Source organism: Myripristis murdjan, chromosome 3 (assembly GCF_902150065.1).
Source record: "Myripristis murdjan chromosome 3, fMyrMur1.1, whole genome shotgun sequence".
Taxonomy (NCBI): Eukaryota; Metazoa; Chordata; class Actinopteri; order Holocentriformes; family Holocentridae; genus Myripristis; species Myripristis murdjan.
This window is the reverse complement of record NC_043982.1, coordinates 21402772-21425862: the sequence shown is the minus strand read 5'-3', so window position 1 is coordinate 21425862 and position 23091 is coordinate 21402772.

The window sequence follows — 23091 nt, the reverse complement described above, 5'->3', positions numbered from 1 at the left end:
TACAAGCAAAGTCAACTACAGAAACAACGCACCTGATCCGCTGGTACTGACAATTATCAAGGAGCATTTGTATTACTTCCAGGTGGGGAAAAAAAACAAGTGCATTTTTTTAATGAACAAATGTAGCCTATTTTTCGAGCGTCATTAAAAAAAAAGTAGCCTACTTATGACAAATTGAACTAATTGTTATCTATTTCCAGCGGACCTAAATACTAAATTAATTTGTGGTTTATTTTTGCCAAGGTGAGAGCTGTAACAAAATATCATGTGGGGTAAGTGACATTTGTTTTTGCATGAAAGACACGGTGGGAGGGCAGTGTCAGGCAGAATGGGGCTGTATACACAACAGATTTGAGGAGTGAGCCTTGGATGGTGACAGTATTGATGGGTGTACACTCTGTCATCTGGCTTCCTTAATGCGTTTTGTTAAGAGCTGCTTTCTGATGGAGGAGGAGGACCCATAAATTGAGATCACGGAACCTATAAGGGAGTAAGTTATGGCAACTCTGCCACTACTTCTCATCGCTGCACTGACACAGGAGTTATGTGAGTATAATTTTGCTTTTTTGCGCTTTTCTATGTAGAAAGATACTTAGCATTTTACTAAAAGGCGATGTTATCAACCGAAGCCAGCGCGCAAAAGTAGACCGTTTTCACGTTGCTGATTTGAGACTATATTGTTGTTTTGACAACTAAACTGGTAAATATGACGCCGTTATTCTGCCTGTCTGACAAAACGAAGTTTGTCGTGAGGCGCAAAAACAGTTATAGCCTACGTGGAGCAGAAGTATATGAAATTTGATGCATCACACTTAAAATGCCTCAGGGAGCAAAGCGTAATCTAATTTGGATATAAAGGCTATTATTAGACAGCACTACACATTGTGGCGGACTAATTGCGTGGACGGCTGAGTTAAACAGTGTGTTAATGTCAAGCGGCAGGCAGGTTTTTGGAGTGCACAAGGTCAGCTACTGCGCCCAAGCCTTCCTAGTGTACATGAAGATGCTTGAAGTATTCATGGGATTTTTTTCCCCCCATTCTAAATCTGTGTCCTAAACCGATTAGTTGACACCAATTTTTCTTTGATGTATTAGCTGAGGGCTTTTGCCACTTGGAAGCCAATTGAAATTCAAAACAGTTTTCGCTCCAAATGCTTTGGGGAGATCTGCTGCAAATAATGGATGTAATTTATTTTTGACCTTGCATTTTTTATATATTAAATGATTAAACATATGTGCATTACTGGACTGAACAACGAGCATTCTTCACAACTATGAGTAGCTATTATAACTGTAATTTGACCAGATTTATCATTCTGTGTTTTTAAAGTGTTTTTATCAAATCCATGAAATGACTTCTTAGTGCATTTAATTTATCACAATTATGTGTAAACTTTTTTGTGTTTCAATGCTGAAGTTGCTGTTACCAAGTTGTGTTTTTTTTTTTCAAATGCATTAAAAAATAATAACTAACACATCCTTGTTTGTCTTTTTTTTATTTGTCCATTTCTCCCTGTGTACCCTGATCCAACACATTTGACTGGAAGTCTGCTTATTTCATAAAGTCAGTAAAGAGAACAGCCATGTTAATTGTGTGATGTCACCCCTCCGTCCCCCGCACCCATTCCTATTTGATACCTTTTTACCTAACTTCAATTGTATACAAGTGAGTATGACTGAAAACACACACAAGTACCCAGACAAAAAAAGATCAAAAGCTAACAATGCAAAGCTGTAAATCCAAGCTATCATCTTAATGAATCTGTCTCTATTAAATACTCAATTTGTCTTGATGATTCTTCATTTTTCAAAAACAACACTATTGTTGCTTCCCTTCTGTGAATGCTCATATAGAATGGTTAATTTTTTTAGCTGATAAATATGGTATTATAGATAGTAAATATTTTCCCCAACTTGAGATTTTTTTAACTTAAAATTTACACAACTCACGTGAAGCTTTAACCAGTGTGGCACTCGGTATAGCATATTTTCACTTTTCTGATCTCTCTTTTTTTGATCTGTGTGAATGAAGATGAATGAGCAGAATGTGTTGATGTTTGGTCTATTCCTCCTTGTATGGGTCCTGTCTAACCCCCATCCTTCTACCGCAGTTCCTGATCACCGCAAGGCTGAATGGCAGGGCCCCAGGTTGGCTAAGTGATGAAATGATGACCCTATTATGAGAAGCGATTCCAAAATGAGAGGTATCAGACAAAGATTGCACCCCTCTCTCACTGCCACCCCATTTTCCTGCACCATGCTGCCAGCTGTGCAGATGATGATTGATTTGCTCGAGATGGATTGCAGGAAGCACCCATTGATTTTTCAATGTCATATCAAAAAATATACAGTTGTATCTATAGGGCCTATCCAGACACACACATCCCCCTTTCCAAATGGGGGATAGTATAAAGGGGATAATACTCCCTACTCCATGACAAGACAAATGACCTGTAATATTATTTCAGAAATGAGTCAATAGGCTCAGTGACTAAACGAATATTGATTGAATATAATGAAGCCTGAGTAATGTGAATATGAGCTCTTTCAGGGGCCCCACTGCAGACTCCACTACCAGCGTTAATATAGGGATAGTAGGCTTCTCTAACTCAGTGGTTTACACACAATACAGCTTTGCTCCAACTACTACCGCTATAATGGCTGTGAGAAAATATACCTTGTGTTAGTGAACATCACAGATGGTGGATCCACATAATCTATCAACACTCCCCTGTTCCTCTCACTGGTGTGTGTGTTTATATTCTGATTCATGATCTGAGGGCTTCCGTGCCCGACTGTTGTCTTACCAGACCTACGGCTAAATAACATGGTTGTTTTGAAGGTGCTATAGGCGCCATATGGTAATCATCTAAATCCCTACCTGATAACTACTTTGAAGCTCTTGAGGCATGTAGGAGGTGCTCCTGCAATGCCTTCATGAAGGTAAAGTGATACAACGTACAAACCAAATGACTACCGGAATGCTAAAACAGTGTGGGAGCTATGCCCTAGATATTTGCACTGACTTAATCCAATTGAAATAGAATGAGTGAGTTGCAGGGGCTCCCAGGTCTGTTGCTTGCTTATGTATGTGATGCATAATAGAAGTTGACGAGGTTGGTGATAGATCACAGCCCAGGTAGTGTAAACACATTAACCCCTCAGGGTTTGTGTGCATGCTCTCTCTCCCTCTCTCTCTTTCTCTCGTTGCCCCTACCGACCCCCCCACCCCATGTTCATCATCTTCCCTAAATGCGTTAGTGGAGCACAAACCAGAAGCAGCCTTAATCTGTCAACATGCCCTTTAATTGGAGGGAGAAAACAACACGTGCTTCTAGTTGTGCCATTCCTAAGTGCACATGCCAAAGAAACACGGAGTTCACGGAGGAAATGATCCCGGGAGAGCGGGGCATAATTAAAAGTATCTTTTAATAGGCTTGTAATGCTGAGCCTGACTCTTGTTGCCTTAAGTAGAGGGTGAACTCTGTGGCTGTAGACGGACATGCGGGGGGCTTCTGCTGAGGGAGCCTGTAAACGATACATCGCCTTGCCATCATCAGACATGCAGTCTCCGCCTCGGTCACCGCACTCAGGACACTGAGCACTTTTCTTCCCTACCAGAGACACCTTGGTTTGTCCCATTCTATGTTCTTTTGTTCTCCAAATGAGGGATTCTCCTCCACAACATCGCCTCTCCTCCCTTCCTCCCTGGCCACTTTGGCAAGTTGTGTTGTGCCTCCTACTCCCAGCACCAGTAGGGAGTGAGAAATGGGACTGAGGGGCTGATTTGGGGCCTGCTACACTGTAATCAAATGAGACTGCTTAGGGGAGAGGAGAAGGAGGAGGTGGAGTATTATGTTCTGCTGTGCATTCCACTGCAGCAATGTTGCTTTTTTGTTTTTGTCAGGGCGGACTTTGATGCCATATCCCCTTACCTTTGTAGTCCCGGCAGCCATGTTTCATAAACACAGTATGGGAAACATCCTCAGCATTAGAAATTTAGATTGCCGCTTTCCTTCTGCCACTCTGCATTCCGCACGTGCCCAGTTGCATTCTCCGTCTCCCAGTGCTGAGATATTAAGTTTCCTCTCCCATGCCTTTGATACATTTAAACGTCTTACAATCAGCCCCCTTTATTCTGTGTGTCATGTATAATCTCTGGCAACAACAATGCCAACATGGCTCTATCTTCCCCTTTCTCTCTCTCTCTCTCTCTCTCTCTCTCTCTCTCTCTCTCTCACACAGACACACACACTAATGAAGTATTCCAGCGCCACTGGTTTGTTTCAGGACAATTGCGCATGCCAGCAGCTTACATACTGTAGAAACTGAGGGGGTGCCAGATGTTCAATGTAGACCATGTCTTCATGATTGAGACTCTATTTTTTATTAATATCAAGCAAAGTATTTTATATTATTCTCCATACTTTGTATTATCACATGGGGAATAGCTGTGCTCAGTTGTCTTTGTAGTTAACTGGAAGTCTCAATAGGATACAATGTAATGTTATTCTAAATCTATCTTAATTCATTAAAACCCAAAGTGTTCAGCTCTGCCTCCCAATTTTCCTTTTTTATTTTATTTTTTCTTTGGTCTGTGCAGTATACTCTCTGTAGACTAATCTCACATGTAAGTGAATATTTAAACATCAAATACGGATAGTTCGCCAAAATGAGAATCATTGCAACATAATGAAATTATCCCTGCAAGAGGGTACTTTTTTGGCCTTGGTGTAGTATTCTACTGTTGTCATTGGAAACCTTCCTCTCTCTACTGTGCTGAGCCCCAGGTCTTCCTCTTCTTCTTCGAGAGTATCCGTTTTGTCCAACATCTGACACATTGCCCTGGGTTATTGAGCCAGACGTGGAAAGCCGAAGCGGAGATGCTCGCCTTAATGCCTGACACCTGGTGCAGATTTGGAGGGGATTCCTCTACAGGTACTGTCTTACCTCTTCCCCAATCCCAGAAAGTCCCTGAGGTATTTCCTTTTCTGTCCACGGCTGTGTTTGTTTCCCCTCTGCTTTGCCACCCGACTCTTGGCCTACATTCAAGTCACTTCCTGTGTTGGAATTAGGGCAAAACGGTGTTGAAAAGCGATACTGATCATCAGATTGATACATTACGCACTGATTTTTGGTGTAAGTATTTCTTTTTAGACACCAAAAGGTATCTAAAGGCTTAAAAATGAGAAATTCCTGCAGTAGCACGTCAGATTTACAATGAGCGAGAGCATTTTTGAAGAAAATCAACAGTGCATGGCTGGAGCCTATTTACAACACCAGATAGGCAAATGTTAACATTTATCTCTTCTGCACAATGAAACATGTTTTCCTTCAACAAAGAAAACAATCCAAAAAGTCTCAGAAGTTGTGCGGGGTATGAAAACATTTCCAGTGATGGCTTTAAGCTGCCAAATACATCTATCTATCTATCTATCTAGATAGATAGATAGATAGATAGATAGATAGATAGATAGATAGATAGATAAAATATATTTTTTTTTCTTCTTTTGTTTTTTTCTTACATGTCAGCCTCTGCCATTGACCCCCCTCCACCCTCTGCTGGGGTGTGTTTAACAAATGAACATGCTATCCAGGAGTGCTGCTGCTCACCTTACAGCTTGCAGGCACATCTGCAGGTCGTGCTGGGACAGCGTGGCTAGCCAACGTAAACATAACAAGGACATCAAAGGCTGGCAGTCCAGGCCACACCACCTGAGCTTGTTGATTGCAATGCACTGCAGTGTCACCTGACCTAGGAATGGAGAGGGCTTTTTTGTACCCAGCGGTGGCATTATATCCAGGAAGGACCAAACAGGCTCTTTACCAAAGTACACAGTGTTAGTGATATGGCTTGGAATCAGTATTTAAAGATCAAAGGCTATGAGCTAGATTTTTTTTGTATAGCTTCAAAGGGGATTAAAAAATGACCTTTCAGTAGTTTGATGTTGCAATTGAGGAATTTTGTTCCAAAATGACATGTCCATATTTGCCAAAAAAGACTGCAGTTGATTTGATGTTTATTTTTGATGTTTATGATTTTTTCATTGTTTATAATTGATTGGATGTTTATCACACACCAACCAAACAAAAAAAAAAAAAAAAAAAAAAAGGATGCTGGCAAACTTGACATTTATTGAGAATATACCTTTGTATTTTGAAGATGGTTTTGGAATACAACTAAAATTATTGTGAATAACATTGCATATAACACAGTGGCGTTAGCTAAGATATCTCACTACGATATCTTGACTGAGTATCTATGAAACACACAAGGAAGTGCATATTTGGCGTGCTTTATAGGCACACTATTTATGTTGACACATGCGACTCTCTCCCTGATGCAAATGCAATCTAAACATTAGGGAAGGGGAAGGCAAGCGTAGCCCATAAAGGCTGGGAGCTCCAAACACTTTGAACAGACAACTATCACTAATCACTCCCAGAGCAGTGCGGCGTGTAATTACTCTGCCAAACGTTTGCCTTTCACAGCTTAGCACCGGGAGCCCTGACCCTGCGCTTCCCTGTCTTTCCTCACCACCCTGCATGTGGAAGGGGAGGAACCCCCCCCACCCTCCCACCCCCTCCCATCCTTTACCGAGGGGGCAAGCAAGCTGAGCTCCCTCTCAATATTTAGAGTAAGAGTGGAGCAGGAAAAAGAGAGAGAGGGAGAGGACCGAGGTTGGTGCTTCCGGCTTTGTGGGAGCCCATTTAAACAGGCTTTGAAACCCTAGCCATCCGGAGATCAGAAATAGCCTTATTGACTGCATGGGCCCAGAAGTGACTGAGCACATGGGGTTCTGAGAGTTCACCCTTCCTTGCCACACCGCACAGGAGGAGGGCAAAACATGCTAGGACCATCTACAAAGACTCTGGACATTAATTTTGCATTAGGCGAAAAATAATATTGTTCCACCTATTTTTAGTGTCTCCATTTTGTGTCACCGTATAATTTCTTGTGAGATAGACTCTCTCTCTCTCTCTCTCTCTCTCTCTCTCTCTCCCCAGTCTCCTCTCCTTCAGCCATATTTACTGATGTTACTGATGCGGCTGTCAGTCTGCAGTGTGATCCATCCTCTGTCTGGGTAAATGCTGATAAGATGACACAATGCAAATATGAAGTGTGAGGAAGCTGCCTTGGCAAGCAGGTAGAGAGTGCAGGGACCGGGATCCCATAATGACTATTAGCTGGATTTCACGGCCTGCCTCTGATCTCTTGCAATGACAGGAGCCTTTATATGAGGCTGGGTTTGCCAGTGTCATTGCCCCACATCCCCACCCGGCCCATAAACTCACATGAATGAGCATGCATACGTTTGCTCACATACACACAATGCAGGATAATATATATGATAATGTATAAGATTCCTAAATTTGGATGCTTGATGCTTGAGAGAACCGTTGTCCCCTGAAAAAAAGCTTATTTTTTTCTTTTAAAAGTCTGACCTTTTAAGTTATTTTGAATAAAAGAGAAATGAGGATGTTTTGATATTTTTAGCAGGGTCTTTGCACAATGGAGTCACCAAACTTTGAAGCAGAAATTATCTTTTCAGCATATTATAAACGTATAATGTTTCCTTATCTTAATTTCACTAGTAGCTGTCTTCAGCATATTGTCATGCTACCTCACAAGTGTTTTACAAGTTCATTTAGACTTACAGTAGCTTAAAGAGCTCTTTCAGTTGCTGTGCGATATTGTAAAGGCTTTTCAGAGAGCCTCATTTTATCATTGATGTAGTAATTTCACTTCATCAGTCAGTTGTGACTAAAAATACATCAGGGATTAGCTTCACGGCCAGACTATCTCACATGGCTTTGATAACATAATGGGGACTGGTTGCTCATGGTTACAGTCATCTGATATAGGTTCATAACATTCAAAACTACACATACAATACTACAGGGTTTTAGAAAAAGAAAAAGAATGATAGCATGTGATCACTCTAAAGTCTTGAGAAAATTATGTGTCTTCTTCCCTGCTAATTCCTTTGTAGGGGTATTTTGCAAAGATGAAAACAGCACCCACCCCCCACCCCCCACTCCTCCCCCCTTCCCTTTTCTATTCTACACAAATTAGCTATGGTCCTGGAGGGCAAAATGACAAGAGGTTACTGGAAGACTATGTGTTTAATTAATTGAAAAATGCTTAAATTGCTTTTACAGTTGTTATGTGGAGTGAAAAAAGGGAATCCTTGTTGCCAATACTCAACCATAATTAGTACCCGTGGGAATTAAATATTTAGCATTAGCTGTGTTGCAGCACTTAGGACACAAATTTCTATTTTAACTATGAAAGCGAGCCTGTCTTAAGTGCATGCGTCTGTGTGGACAGCTGTGCAAAGGGGAACAGCACAGGATATTTCAGCGAGATACCCCAGTGGCATTCCGGGTCCTTCCACATCACATGTGTAAGAGATATGGCAGTTGTATTCCCGCGGGTTAGGCATTACTCAGAGTATTTAGTTTTCTAATTAGGCTGAGGGCCTTCGTCCATGCCTGCCACCACCATGGGAGCCAATGAGAATTTCCTCTCTTATGTGTCAACTCTCTCAGAGACATGGAGAAAAAGAGAAATAGAAAGAGGGGGAGAGAGAGGGAAAGTGTGTGTATGAAAGAGGGAGAGAGATACACATGGTTGAGGGAGAAATAAAAGACCTGGGGAAAAGCTTTTGTTTATTCCAACTTTAATTACGCATTGCCTTTAATGGCTCCAGTGGCGTGTTTGAGACTAGAGAAAGGAGAGAGAGGCTATGGAGCCTTAATGATCTGTACTAGTGGATGTCAGCAGAGTCATTGGAGACTTAAAGCACATTTTTAACAGTCCCTTTTGGTTTTGGGCTGAAGGCGACAGCTCAAATGGGGTTCACGCTAAGCCGCACTAGACAAGACTCAGCTAAGGGGGCTGCTTCCGTGTCTGGTCAGGCTCTTTCACAGCGGGACTGGGCCATGTGGAGGCATCAGCAGCTGACCACAGCAACTGCTGGACTTGTCAGTGAGCATCAGGTTACTCACTAATGAGAAGTAATAAGGGTTATCCCAACTTCATAAGACTTTGATCTTTGTGCACTCTGGGATTTAGAAATGGAGTTGGAGAAGGTACGCTAAGACTGGAACTGGAATTTGAACCTTGTTTTATGTGTGTATATGGCAGGATTGAGGAAAGACAACACAGAGGTAATTTAATGCACTAACTTTGGAGCACGGGATGAACGTTTTTGGAGTGTAACATATCGTAGGCTCAACCGAAATGGATATCTAGGATTAGTCACCCAAGGGGAGGGACACAGGAGATTACCACTTGAAATGGAAGCCTCTCCAAAATCACTGTGGTCAAACGTGGCTGCTGGTGAAATATAATATACCATAACGGGCCTCAGTATGACACCATAGTCATAAAATCACCACAAACATGGTTTATCTTTCCAAGCTTGTATCTAGCTCTGGGAATAATACATCAGGACATTAAAGTCATGACAGAGAACTATGCTGGATTAAATCACTGAATCATGTTCAGTTAACACAAAAAAGTATGTAGCCCTTTTTATGGCTGTGTTATCTGTTTTGAGACACGCTTTTCTAAAATTCAACTACCTCAGCAGCAGTGGCGAATGTTAAAACCCCTGGTGCTGTAAAACAAATTCTCAGGATTATTCAAAACTCAGAGAATGAGGGTGGAAAAATCCATGCGTAAAATTACTGTCCATTCAACTTCAGGCAATATTTTCCTCTAGAGGCAATATGTTAATTGGGGTTCCTAAAGTAGCTCAATCCTCAGGTTATTTAATTTCCCCAACAGCCTCAGCTGTGCTGAGTTCAGAGGGATTGTGGGGGTAAAACTCAGTCTTTACACCAGCAAGATGGCCATCAAGGGAAAATAGGAGCAATGGGGAGAAACGTAAAAGTGAGCAATAGTCAAGGTTATGAACAAGAGCAGTAACCATGGCATATTGAAATCCATTTATGCAAGACATGTTCAGAGTATATAAATGAAGAAAACAAAACAAAAATATAGTATTTGAATCTGTCAGGATGTTAGGTACCAATTTCAAAAAGACAGTAACAGCAGTTAGTCAGAGTCAGTCAGTTGCTTCTCTTTGGTGCCTAAAATGGCACTATACTTAGCCTGTGCCGCGTGATATACGCCAGAGAATCTTTATCATTTTCATGACTTTCATGTCAGCTCATTGCTTCCATGTGTTTTTCCCAGAGACCTTGTTGTTGTTTGTTGTGTGCATTTTGGTCACTGGTCCCTAGTGTGGCGGCAGCGTGGTCAAAAGGACGTCCTGACAGCGTCCTGGGGTGGACACATCACCCACAGACATTGCCCTTGCCAGCTCCCAGCAGCCTTTGTGGTGAACCACTGACCGTGCTGCACTCTATTCTTCTCCAGCTCAGCAAATAATGTGTCAGAAAAAGATTATTGATAGCCTTTAAAAAGAGGAGCCTGAATCCTGTTGCCTTTCCAGTCCAACTTTAAAGAACAATGCAAGTGCTAAACCATCAGTTTGAATGCTGCGCTGCCTCTGAAAGAGCAGAGCTTTTTTTTTCCTCAGTGTTGTCTGGTTTGGAGAAAATGAGTTACAACTGGAGCACAAGCAGCCAACAATTACATCTATTTGTTGAACACGCAGTTGCATTTTCCTTTGCATTTGAAAGCCTTGTAGTGAGGTTGACAACCTTGTTCTGTCTCTTTTCAAAAGTAAAATGAGCATTCTCAAAAAGTACATTTAAATTTCTGTACTGCACTGTTGAGCCATTTGCTGTTTTGCCCAATTCACCAGACACTGGGGAAGTCGTTGCTCATCTGGCCCAAATGTGGCCTGAGTGGGTGATTCTCAAACACATGAGAGAAGCTATATTTACAGAATTAACGACACACTCCATCCACCACACAACAGCTGCCTGCTACACTTAGCTGATTGAGACCGCAGCCCTGCACCCATTTGCAAAGCGCCACGATTGAACAGTTGGGCAGCTTTATGTGTGTTTTGCTCTCCTGATGCTAGAAATCAACACTGACACTCCCATGCAAAAGCAAACACTTGTTCAGGCAGATTGGCTGTGTTGGATCTGCAGGTGAGAACTCTGTCCCTTTGTTCGGTACTTCAGTGTAATGTCAATCGGCCAACTTGTCCACATGTTCACTTTCTGGGGAGGCAGTGTGTGATGTGTTGTGGAGATACAGCGAGATTCAGCTGAGCAGTATAATGCTGTTAAATAGTGAAGTCAGTGAGCGATTCAAGTCCGTGTGTGCAGACAAGACTGTGTGTTTTGCTGTAAAATCTGTGTTTATGTTCACTGCAGGCGGAATCCACAGTGTGTGTTAAAGAGCTCCAGGCTATGCAGACGCACAACTGGCAAACTACGTCTCCCCATTGTGAGAACAAGAACAAAAAAATCTGAGTAGCAAAATAAACATTACTTCTAGATGCTACCTACACTGAAAAAAACTAGGAGATGATTAAATTTTCATATCATGGCTGAATTTTATTTCATGATCTACATTATGTTCATTGCTATATTCTCAGCCAAATCCGGATGTCAGTAATTTATACAAAGCCAGACATAAGCAGGGTATCATAACGTATAATAGGAATAATGGCCCTTTGATTTTTGGATTTCCTATCGGAACACCTGTCACTTTTTGGCAAGGGCACACCCCAGCACCAGGTCTCCCTTGCTGGAGCTGGGGGAGGAGTGTATGCACTTGTGTATGTGTGTGTGTGTGTGTATGTGTGTGTATGTGTGTGTGTGTGTGTGTGTGTGTGTGTGTGTGTGTGTGTGTGTGTGTGTGTGTAGAGCTTGTGAGTATGAGAGAGTGGAAGATGAAACAGCCGCCGAGGAGGCAGTGATCACACAGACAGACGGGGTGAGTGACAGACAATACCTGCTGTAAAATTCCCTCACATCTCCCCTGATCTGTATTCATAGATCTCGGCTGCTACGCACTGCAAACTGTACCCCACACCACCGGGCTCTTTTGGCGCACCGCCCCGCTCACTTTCACTCTGCAACTCACTACACAGACCCCCTTTTCTTTTCTTCCCAAAATATTTGCCGTCTTTTGTTCTTTGTCTAAATGATGCCTGTGATCACGGGGTGAAAGCTGAAAAGAGCTCTATGACAAATATGGACTTTTTCACTTCTCTTCTAATCGCACCTAATTCTGTTTCGTCAAATGTAAGTCTGCCCCTTTTGAGTGTGTTCTCAGACTCTAATGCCTCTGAGATGTCTGCCTTGTGTGATGTTTTTTTTTTTTTTTTTTTTTTTTTTTTTAATTTTTCATTTTTGCAAAGAACTGCCCTGCTTGTTCAACACGATCATATTGAATGTTTATTTTGCTACTTCTGCCTGCCTGCTGTGTACGTTGCTCTCAAGTCACTCACATCACTTGCTAGTAATTCATTTAGTCGTTTTGTTCAGTGTTTACTCAATGAAACTATTTCAAAAGGCTTAGCGCATGACCCTTATCAGCGCTATCAGAGCCCTTGTTTTGGTGCCATTATACCCACCAACCCCCCGATGACTGACTCTAGGACTTAAACTTCCTGAAACCTAAGCTATGTTACAAGAGAAACACACACACTCCTAAGACACCACAACACAGAGGCTGCTTGACTGGATTAGGTTTGTTGTGGCAGATCTAGGCTCCAGGTTTGACTTGAGTATCGTGTCATTTAATTTCTTCGGGAATTGTTTTGACAAAACAAGTTAGCGTAAAGTCGGAAATGTCGGCTAAAACAAAAAGGGTGTGTGTATGTTTTTTTTTGTGTGTTTTTTTTTTTTTTTTCCGCCCATGTGAAGCACATGTCAGTCATCAGCGAAGTGTTACAGTGGAAGTGACATCAGAACCCTGGAGGGCTTGCACTGCGAGAGAAGCTTTTTGATATGATTCCTGAGAACAGAGAGCTCGGCGAACAGAGAGGAGTTACTCGTGTCTCTGTTGTTGGAAACAATTTTTCTATACAAACAATGGAGATGAACTCCAAGGTGTGCTGCCACGCTTTTACCAAATCTTCATCATTGTTGCTGTCACCAGAGGTAAATTCCATGAATTGTGTTGCTGAATTACACATTCAGTCTGACAAGGCTAATTATTGTGACATTAGCACACAAAGATGGAGAAACGTTTGTCAACCCTGATTATAATTAGAATCATTCTGTGATACTGGAACTGAATCCAAGTCTTATGTTTGATTGACCTGCTTGTTAAAACCAAGTTACTGTGTTGCTTTGCATTATCACTCAACCTGATTGGTGCAGCAACAGTCTTTTTACTGACCATGAGTGGACAGTTAAGACAATGCTGCTTATTGGCTGAAGCCTGCTGAGCTGATCTCTATCCTGGTCTGTCTCAGGCTGGAGGCGATGATGCCCACAGCAGCAGCTAGAGATTGATGGAGGAAGAGGGGGGGACACCAGCAGTGAGAATGAGCTCTGGCCTTTGAAGTTGTGCACATGGAGGGAAATTGATATATCAGTTTAAGCCCTGGACCCTATTAAAGGAGCCCCCATCAGGTTAATGTGATAGCCTTTACGTTACCCCCAGACCCATTCAGGTCGGCCCTAATTCCTGCCCCTGCTCTCTGCAATCTCATTTTAGTTCCCCATCAGTAATGCTCCTCCCATCAGAGGAGCTCTGCTAGGGAGTAAATCACACAGTCAAACACCAGACCATCTCTCTCCTGGAGTGATTTAAACCTCCGGCCAGCACACTAATCGCCAGCCTGAGATCCTCATGGTTATTTGTACAGGTTGGACAGTCTTTAAATTGGGGCCAGTGGAGGTACACACACTCCCTATACAGTACTCATCCATCGCTCCGTTCCCCCTGCCTCCATGAGACTCTCCCCCTCGCTGGGCCCCCTCCCTGGTCTTTCTTGGGTCTCGGGCTTAACCCCTCGTCCCCTTGGTCAAACAGACAAGCAGGGGCCCCATGGTTGTGGAGGTGAGCTCTGTGATCATTCATTTTTAATGGCATGCAGAAATACATTTACATTAAAAATGTAGAGAGGTGTCTTTTTAATTCAGACACCATGTATTTATTATTAAACCTTTGTCTTAGAGGTCAGCTCACGAGGAATCATCTGTCCATCAGATTTGAGTCATCGCACACACCTCAGTCGACCAGATCATCCCCGTGTTTTAAACACGTCTGTTATTCACTTTGATTTCCTCCGTCTGTCACAAGTCATCAGGCTGGTCTGACCTACAGCATCAAAAGGAAATACCTTATCACCAGAATTAAACATGAACGACAAAAATCTAGGTTTTAAGTGGAAGGCTAGCAATGGTCAGAAGCTACAGGAAAGTAGAAATTCACTTGATACTAACTTGAGCTAGTTGACATCCAGATGATCCAGCACAAGAGGTGCCACCTGCTCCAGTGATATGACCATTCACGGTAGTTTGGTCCTCTTTGGTTGAGGCTGGTGAAAATACTTCCCAATCTTTAAATAGCCCTGTATCTCTAATGGTCATTGTTGCATGGCCCTGCTGGAGTTTGGTTGAAAGGATGTTGCAGTTGCCTGCTCCATTTGTGTTGTTGTGCAAAGTTTTGACAATGAGAGATTCCTTACAATAATGGGTAGTAATAATACCATCTGGCAGATTATTTTTTTTCTAGTGCTTAGTGTGACATTGTGGTGGCAAAAAGAATGCCTTTCTTTCTTTCTTTCTTTCTTTCTTTCTTTCTTTCTTTCTTTCTTTCTTTCTTTCTTTCTTTCTGTCTTTCATTTTGCTTTTTGTTAAGTGGGTTACAGTATTCATTGACTAGTGGTATAATATCACATGTTTTTCTGTGAGTGGTTTTATGCTGGATCAGTGTTATCGTCACAGAAAATCTATGAAAACATGTCTTATTGTCAACAGCTGCCTTGATCTCTTTACAGGTTCTTTCCCCCCTTTTTAAAAACAGATTTCACTATATTCATTTATTAGTTTAGAAGCTAGCTGCAGTTTCATCCTGTCAGTAGTACAGTGTGTGCATGTGTGTACACTTTGCTCGCTTGTTGGTCAGAGTGAGTTTGCTTAAATTCCAAAATGTAACTTTCTTTCCTGACCTTTGAACTGTCAAATGAGACTTTTAGTGCAATATAAAGACTGATATCTTTCCCTAGTATTAGTTTCCTCGGGCCTCCCTATGTTTCTCTATAACACCCTGTATTCTACGCTCAAACAAAAAAAGGGAAAAAAGCTCTCAGCCTCAAACAAATTTGTTTATAACAATGTTGTTTTAGATCTATGGGCCCATGCATATTTTGTCTCTTCTGAGTTGAGAGTGTTGAGATTAATCCCATGTTGTTCCTATTATTGGCCTCTCCTGAGACATTATGATGTGAATGACTGTCTGAGCACCATCAGATCCATCAATTGGATTCAAAGAAATGTTATCCATTACTCCCTCAAACCCGGCAGATGTTGAGGTTTTTTGTAAGCTGAATTCCTTTATTATGTTAATACCACTGTTTTGTCACATGCACCATTTCCATTTGAGTGGGGTGGAAAAATCATCAGATGGGTTTGGCTCCTTCAATAAGCGATGTTTGACATTCAATGAGATGAGAAACATGAAAAACACATTTCAATGGCAAGTGGCATATGACAATCACAACAAGAAGGGCCTTTGAATGAACGGAAGATCACAATATAATTCTGGCACCATGTTATGTTTTTAAAGACACTGTCTTGTATAAATTTTGCATTGATTATGTTGTTTTGAAGTAGACAAGCTACAAAGGATAGGGACATCTTGTGGTGACAATGGCTGCTTTTCTTAATTCCCTGTACTTAGTTAGCATAAAATCTGCCAACAAACATGCAGCCATATGGACATTTAGACTTAAAAAATTGTGTTCACTATGCAGGGGTACATAGAATGCTAGCAGTGTTTCCTCCATTTTTCACTGTTCAACTGGGAACAAATACACACGCACAAACACAGGTGTAAGTACAAGTGCTCTGTCTGTCCCTACCTGTCTATCTTTCTTTTGTACACACCCACAGTGGGTGTGGCAGGCCATGTGTATGGTGTGTATGAATAGGAAAGTATATGTACTAGTGTCTCCATGTGTATCTGTCTGTGTGCATACACCTTTCAGTTCTGGAAACTTGTGTATCTGTACTCAAGTGTTGTAGTTTTCATCATTTTTAGTTCTTTTTCCCTCTTCCAACCAAAGAAAAAGTTTCAGAATTATACATTCATAAAAACATACACAAGAATTCAAGCAGGAAGCACTTCCTATGGCTAAATAGTTAGGTTGTTACCTTAACAGGTACTTTTAATTTATTGCTAAAGCTGTGCAGTGTAAGAATTAAGAGGCAAATATTTGTATATTTTTACTTATGTAGAATTATAAGCTGCAGCATTATTGCATCACAGCATTAGCAAAGGATTTGTGTATTTCTCCCGCTAGTGTTCTTCTCTATATATGTATGTGTGTTTGTGTCCGTCTGAGTGTGAGACTGTGTGTGTGAGTGTCTGGGTGTCTGCATATCTAAGTCTGTGTATGTGTGTGTGTGTTAGTCCCAGGCTCAGAGGCATAGCGTGGGTCTGCATGAGGGAGTGTGGTGGCACAGCACTGCTCTGATAGGCCAGATCCAGGGTGCACTGAAGCCTTTCGCATATATATGGAATTTTTGAATATCTAAACCATTATTTAGCATCCAAATCAGTTCTGCTTGTCTGACTGATGGACAATTTCAGTGTGACCCCGGTCTCTTTGCATGTGACCTATACTGTCGGGATTCTTGCATATTGTTTGGATGTTCACGTTGACTCCTCTCCCGTTTTTCTCTTTGATCCTTTTAACAGGCTCTTTGTGTCGGAATTCATGAAATATTCATGGCTGGACTGTGGCTTTTCCATATCTTTATGTACAATTATTGGCAGCCGTCCTGTTATGTCGAGCCATCTTAATAGTAGGTATTGAGCTCGGTTAAGTGTGACTTCAGATTTTCTGACAGTTTAGCCGGTCTGTGTTATGAATTGATAAGGCAGGGCATTATATTTGCAGATCATGCAGTGTGGTTGCCTTTTTAGGCTGCTATTAATATTGATAAACACAAATAATGTGCCTCACATGAGGGAATAAAGATCAGCACTGGACTATAAAAGATTCCAAAACTGTTGGTGTTATTGTTGTTGTCGTCAATAATAAAAATAATAATGATAATAATAATAATAATATTAATAATACTGTCATTAGCACTGTTATTTTACATACATTGTTATTCAAATATATGTAAATAGCAAATCATACAGTAGACATTATACCATTATACTGTTTCTGAAGTCCTTTCATCTCACTAATAATCACCTCCATTGTAATTTTAATAGCCAAAGTCCTGATGTGAGGTATGTGGCTTGTGTCGATAATGCTAACAGGGTTAATAGTGTGTTCCTCTCCATCATGACCAGTGCTATTGGCAGCAGGAGTAATTGGACAGAGGATGTCATTATCATGCCCTGTGTGCAGCCGAGGATTTGCAGGACCACAGAGGCCTGCGGTGTGGCCCCGGCCAAACACGCCAGTGTCCTCTGGAGTTTCACATATAAATACTGTCTATTCTCTCAGCATTTAATAAATGTTTCTGGAGGTTTATTAATGTGCAAATGGGTGAGAGCACGGCTCCCCCTGCGCCTGCACAACGTGTGCACAGAGGCACAGAGCTGTTTAAAGAGAGGAGATTCACAAATCAGCCAGTGTGGAGCTAAGCCTGTGGCTCTCTCCACTGGGGAACCACTAGGAGTATTTAATTCTCTCTCTTTTTTTCTCTTTCTGTCTCTCTCTCTCACCCTGTATGCATGTGTGTGTGTGTGTGTGTGTGTGAGAGAGAGAGAGAGAGAGAGCGTGTGTATGTGCATGCCTTTGTCCGTGCATGAGAGTCGATTACCTGCCCAAGAGTCTCCATGTTTACTCATTTGTGCCGTACTCCAATAAGTTCTCCCAGTGCCTTTCCAGCCAGTGAACGGCAGTGGCTGAGGGAGTGAAATTGGGGCGAGAGATGGGAGAGACATCCAGATACTGGTATCGTGTGTAGAGTTCCTGCACTCACAGGGGCATACAAATGGGCAAATCTAAGGATAAAGGCTCCCAGGATCCAGCCATAGTAATATGAATGCAAATAGGATTAAAGTGCCAGCTTTAGAGGCTGATATACAATTCACAGTGCTTATAGGAGTCTGGGTGCAGCCAGTCGCTATACACCATACGCGGCTGCTGGAAAATGAGGACATGTTTATGAAGATGGCTTTCATGACCATTTTTTTTCCCCTTTTTAACCTCTCACAATCAGGCTTGTTGTGATTAGCAGCTAGGAAGGCCTCATTAGCATTCACTGTCTCATCTTTCAGGTGTTTTTCGCTCAATATTAGTTTGATCTTTGTCTGGGGGAGAAATGATTGGCTTGATGTAACACGCATTTGTTTTTACAAACCCAGTGGAGTGAACTACAAAGAGCTTTTCATTCAGGTTCAGACAGCACTCGAAAGGCTTTTCTTTCTCTTTTTTACTTGGCTGATTTAACAAGCGTTTAAACCGACTGATCCCCCCACCGCCCCCCACTCCAAAAAAAAAAAAAAAAAAAAAAAAAAAAATTCTGCTTCATGCTGTGGCTGGCTCTTTCTGTTTCACAAAATAGTCAGTGAGCGCAGCCGGGGCCTCTGTGTCCATAACCTCTCGTTGACTGTTGATCGCAATAAATATTATTTGACGTTTGGCTGCCGTTTTTCTTGTCGGGCGAGAGAATAACAAGGGCCATTCTGCTTCATATATTTTCACTCATTAGGTTCTCTTTGAGAAGCTAAGCCTCGTGTTGCTCTCTCCCTCTCTACTCTTCCCGCCCTCCCTCCCTCTTTCTCCCTGCGTTCTTAGTGGGGCTCTGTCAGAGCCAAGGCCTGCTTTATCTCCATCCATGAAGTTAGGAAAGCTGGCAAAGCTGTAAATTTGGACGCCCTTCGTTAGAGGAGCTCCCCCGGCTGTAATTCATCTCAGTCCTCAGCGGTCTTTAGTTCCCTTTCAGAGGCTGTAAAGTACTGCCTAACACTCATTGGGAGATGGGGGAGACGGGGGTAGAGGGCCCAGGGGTTACCAGAGAAGGGCTCGGGGTTTAGGGGACAGTTGAGGGGCTGTGACACATGGGGGTCAGGTGACAGACTTGGGGATGATATATGGACGCTCCTGTGACAAGACGCTAACAAGACTGACTTTTACAATGGGTCTCATTTTCCCTTTCTTTTCCTTCATGTTTCTCCCTCTTTCTCTCTCTCTCATTCCTTCAGTCCCTATCGATCTTTCTCTGTCTCTGTTTCTCTCTCTCAGTTTAAGCACTTGTTAGGATGTTGGGCCTTTTGTCCAACCTTTTGGCCCTCAGTTATGACAGTTGTCAATCAGTGAAAACAAACCAATGGATAGCAGAGGAGGAGCGCTGCTTTAGAGTGGTGACAGGTGCTCGTTGGAGGTTAAAAGGACCTCACTGTAATATTACTGCATCAAAATGAAGGGATTCATTCAGAATTTCCAATTTTTAAAAAAAGCTGAAGAAAAAGAACATAAATAAATAATAAATAAATAAATAAAAAGTGTTACCTTTTGCTACATTTCCAATTTGAAAAACAAACAGACAAACAAAAAATAAATTAAAAAAAAAAAATCATTATACATAGATACATACATATATACATACATACATGAAGTGTTACCTTTTGTGAGTAAAGGTCAGTGGTTGATCTGAAGTTCTGTAGTATTTCATAATGAGTTGTGCTCAGTTGTGCTTATGCCAATTATTTTCTGATTTGATTATTTTCAAGGAGGTGTCACCTTTTTCAGAATGGTACATGTCTTCATTTTCCCATTACATTGTTAATAAAAACAGCAGAAAGGCCTAAGGAGGCCTCTGACTTTGAAGTGGAACATGGCATGAAACATGTGACAGGGTCAGAGAGGTTAAAGCACCAGTCGTATAGTATTATTATATGAGATCCTGGATCAGCCATGCCATAAATCGCCATATAAATCTTTTAAAAGAAGTCTACCAATTTCAAATTCCACAGCCCCTTACCCATGATAAAATAACCCAGAGCCTTTTTTTTCTTCCTTTTTTCTTGTACAGAAAAGTCAAATAGTTACTGGATACAGGTGGCTGTAACATGTTTTGAAACTGTACCTATACTAAAAGCTAACTGACTTTATGAGGAGATGAACATGCATGTGTATATGTAGGATCAGAGCACAAACTTTGTCTAACTATGCTCTCTATTTTTGTAGGCGCAGGATGAACATCCAGTAAAACCCGTCGCAGTACGACTGCAGCCAGGCTTTATTTAGGGACACTGCTCTGGAGGGGGAACAGAGTGAGCCGTGTCCATGAGGGGGCAGTTTGTTTGAGGACGCATCCGATGGGGAGTCCGGGTAACAGGGGTGGGGGCTTGGGGGGGTTGCAGAAATAGTACTTGGAGCAGGTTTGTCCTCTCATCCCAACTATCCACCCACGGGCCAGCCATAGCCAACCAGCGAGACTGCCTCGCTGCCGGCCTTCCTGCCTGCCCACTTTCTATCTCAGATCTGATTGCAAGGCAAACATGGCGTCTCTCCACAGATCCCTTTGTAAACGTTTTCTGAAGCGGGGGGAAATAGAGAGGCTGAGAAAGTCTAAGTAGATAATTATGGCAGTACAGGGGACAGTCAACCACATTTTACAGTCCAGGTAGGGGATTGAGAAAAAACTGAGCTGAGTAATATTTTGTAGGTATTGTGGCCTTTTTGCCGCTTAAAATTTAATGTTGAACCTGTCACAGATAATCGCTGGTTTGGTAGTATGATAGTTACACCACACTAAATTAATATAGAGTGGTCAGAATATAGTGAATGTGTCCACCTTGTGCAGCATCCTGTGTATGCGGAGCTAATGCCTCACGTCTGTGGATTAACCATTGTCAGGCACTGACATCATGAAAAAAGAAATACTTGAGACATCTACACTGTTTTTTTTTCTCCTTTTTTTCCTGTACCGGCGACATCTGGGTCCACAATGGTGAGGTTTAAGCGGAAGGCCGCAGCTTTAGGTTAAAACCTAAAAATAGGACAGTCTTCAGAAGCTGTGCCACGGGCAGCCAGGAAATGCTTTGATTTCTCCTCCCCCAGTTTTTTGATTTTATAAGAATATTCAATAAAGCCTGTGGATCTGGTGAACAGGTGGCAGGGCTTAGGTTCTCCCATAGTACTAAGGCAAACTTCCCCCACATATTTTAACATCACAAAGCCCTGTAACACATGAAAAATGGTGCTGTGCTGTTACTCACAGTGCCAACTCCGCATTTTAATTTTCAGTCAATTTTCAGTTGAAATGCATAAATTAAGGCATGCTTGACATTGGCAAAAAGAAAGATTGACATAGAAACAACAACAACAACAGCAACAATAATAATAACATTTATAATTATTATTATTATTATTATTATTATTATTATTATTATTATCATCATCATCATCATTCTTCTTCTTCTTCTTCTTATTATTATTATTATTATTGTTGTTGTTGCTATTATTATTATTATTATTATTATTATACTGATAATGATAACTCTCATTAGTTTATGGGTGTAAGCTGAAATGACATAGAATAGAGGAATTGGTTTCTGCTGTTTGGTGTATTTGCATGTGTGTGTGTGTGTGTGTGTGTGTGTGTGTGTGTGTGTGTGTGTGTGTGTGTGTGTGTGTGTGTGTGTGTGTGTGTGTGTGTGACGCACATTGTGTCTCCTCTGGGTAACCTGAAGCCAGGCTTAAGGGCCCACCTGTCTCTAGTTGTGGACAGACGAGGCCTGGCTGCCAGACGCTCCATTCATCTCTATTGCTAATGCTAACATTAGTGCTAACATTAGCTACTGTTCTTGTTTCACTCCGTCAGCCTCATGCCAGTCCCCTCTTCTGAGCCAAAAGGGAGAGTGATATTTATATTGATGGGCTTGTTCTGCACTCATTAAATTATGTATTGATACTTTGAAAAAAAAAATCATTTGATATGATATGCAGCAATCTCTAAAGCTGTTGTGATTTTTTTTTTTTTTTTTTTTTAATAAAATCTTAATGTTGACTAGACTGTTAAATTCAAGTCCTCTAGGGTTAAAAAAAATATATAGAGAGAGATAGAAAATTAAGGTTTTATCCGTTCACGGGGGATTAAACGGTAAAAATGAAAAGGAGTGATCAGTGCAACAACACATGGTTTAATTTGCCTGGGAAACATGTTGGATATTAGTGTGGTCCAGGGCTAACTCTATGAGTGTTATTTTTTTGCTTGTTTCACTATTTTCCTGTGTAATTAGGCTACAGCATGTTTTCTTTTGGCAACATGCATCCTGGAATTAGCAAATGAATGTTTTAACCCTGGTGAACTTCTACGGTGTTTTATACACTCCTCTCCCCATTACATTACATGGCTTTGGAAATGAGCACAGGCGCTAATGACCTTTAGCATCGCTGGCAGGTTTTAAGTGTGATCAGTGAGTATATGTTTAAACGTGTTGTCCTGCGCCTCGAGAGATTACAGTAACAATACCAATTAGCCCAATCTCATTAGCCTGCGAGACTCCACTGAGTCACACAAATTAAGGGCCCTCTCTAATCTGACAGTCCTAGAAATGGGCCGATGCCCTCTGTGTAAGTGTGTGCGCGCGTGTGTGTGTGTGTGTGTAAGTGAATTTAACAATGAGAAAGAGACAAAGAGACTCTGATCTTTCTTTTTGTTAACTGTGGATTCATGTATGACCTGTGCACTCCCGGTGTGTGTATGTGTGTAAGGGTCTGTGCGTGCACGAGCATATATATCTAGGATGTGTGTCCAAAGTGCATGCAAGCGTGAATGTGTAAAGCTATAAGCTTAATTACTAGTCAAGGATCAGATGCTCATAGTGCACATGTAAACCCTTCCTGTGTTTTCCTCCTAAGAGTCTGCGTACACTTTCATACACACACACACACACATACACACACACACACACACACACACACAAATACAGACGCATACCACACACACATACACACACATACCACACACACACACACACACACACACACACACACACACACACAC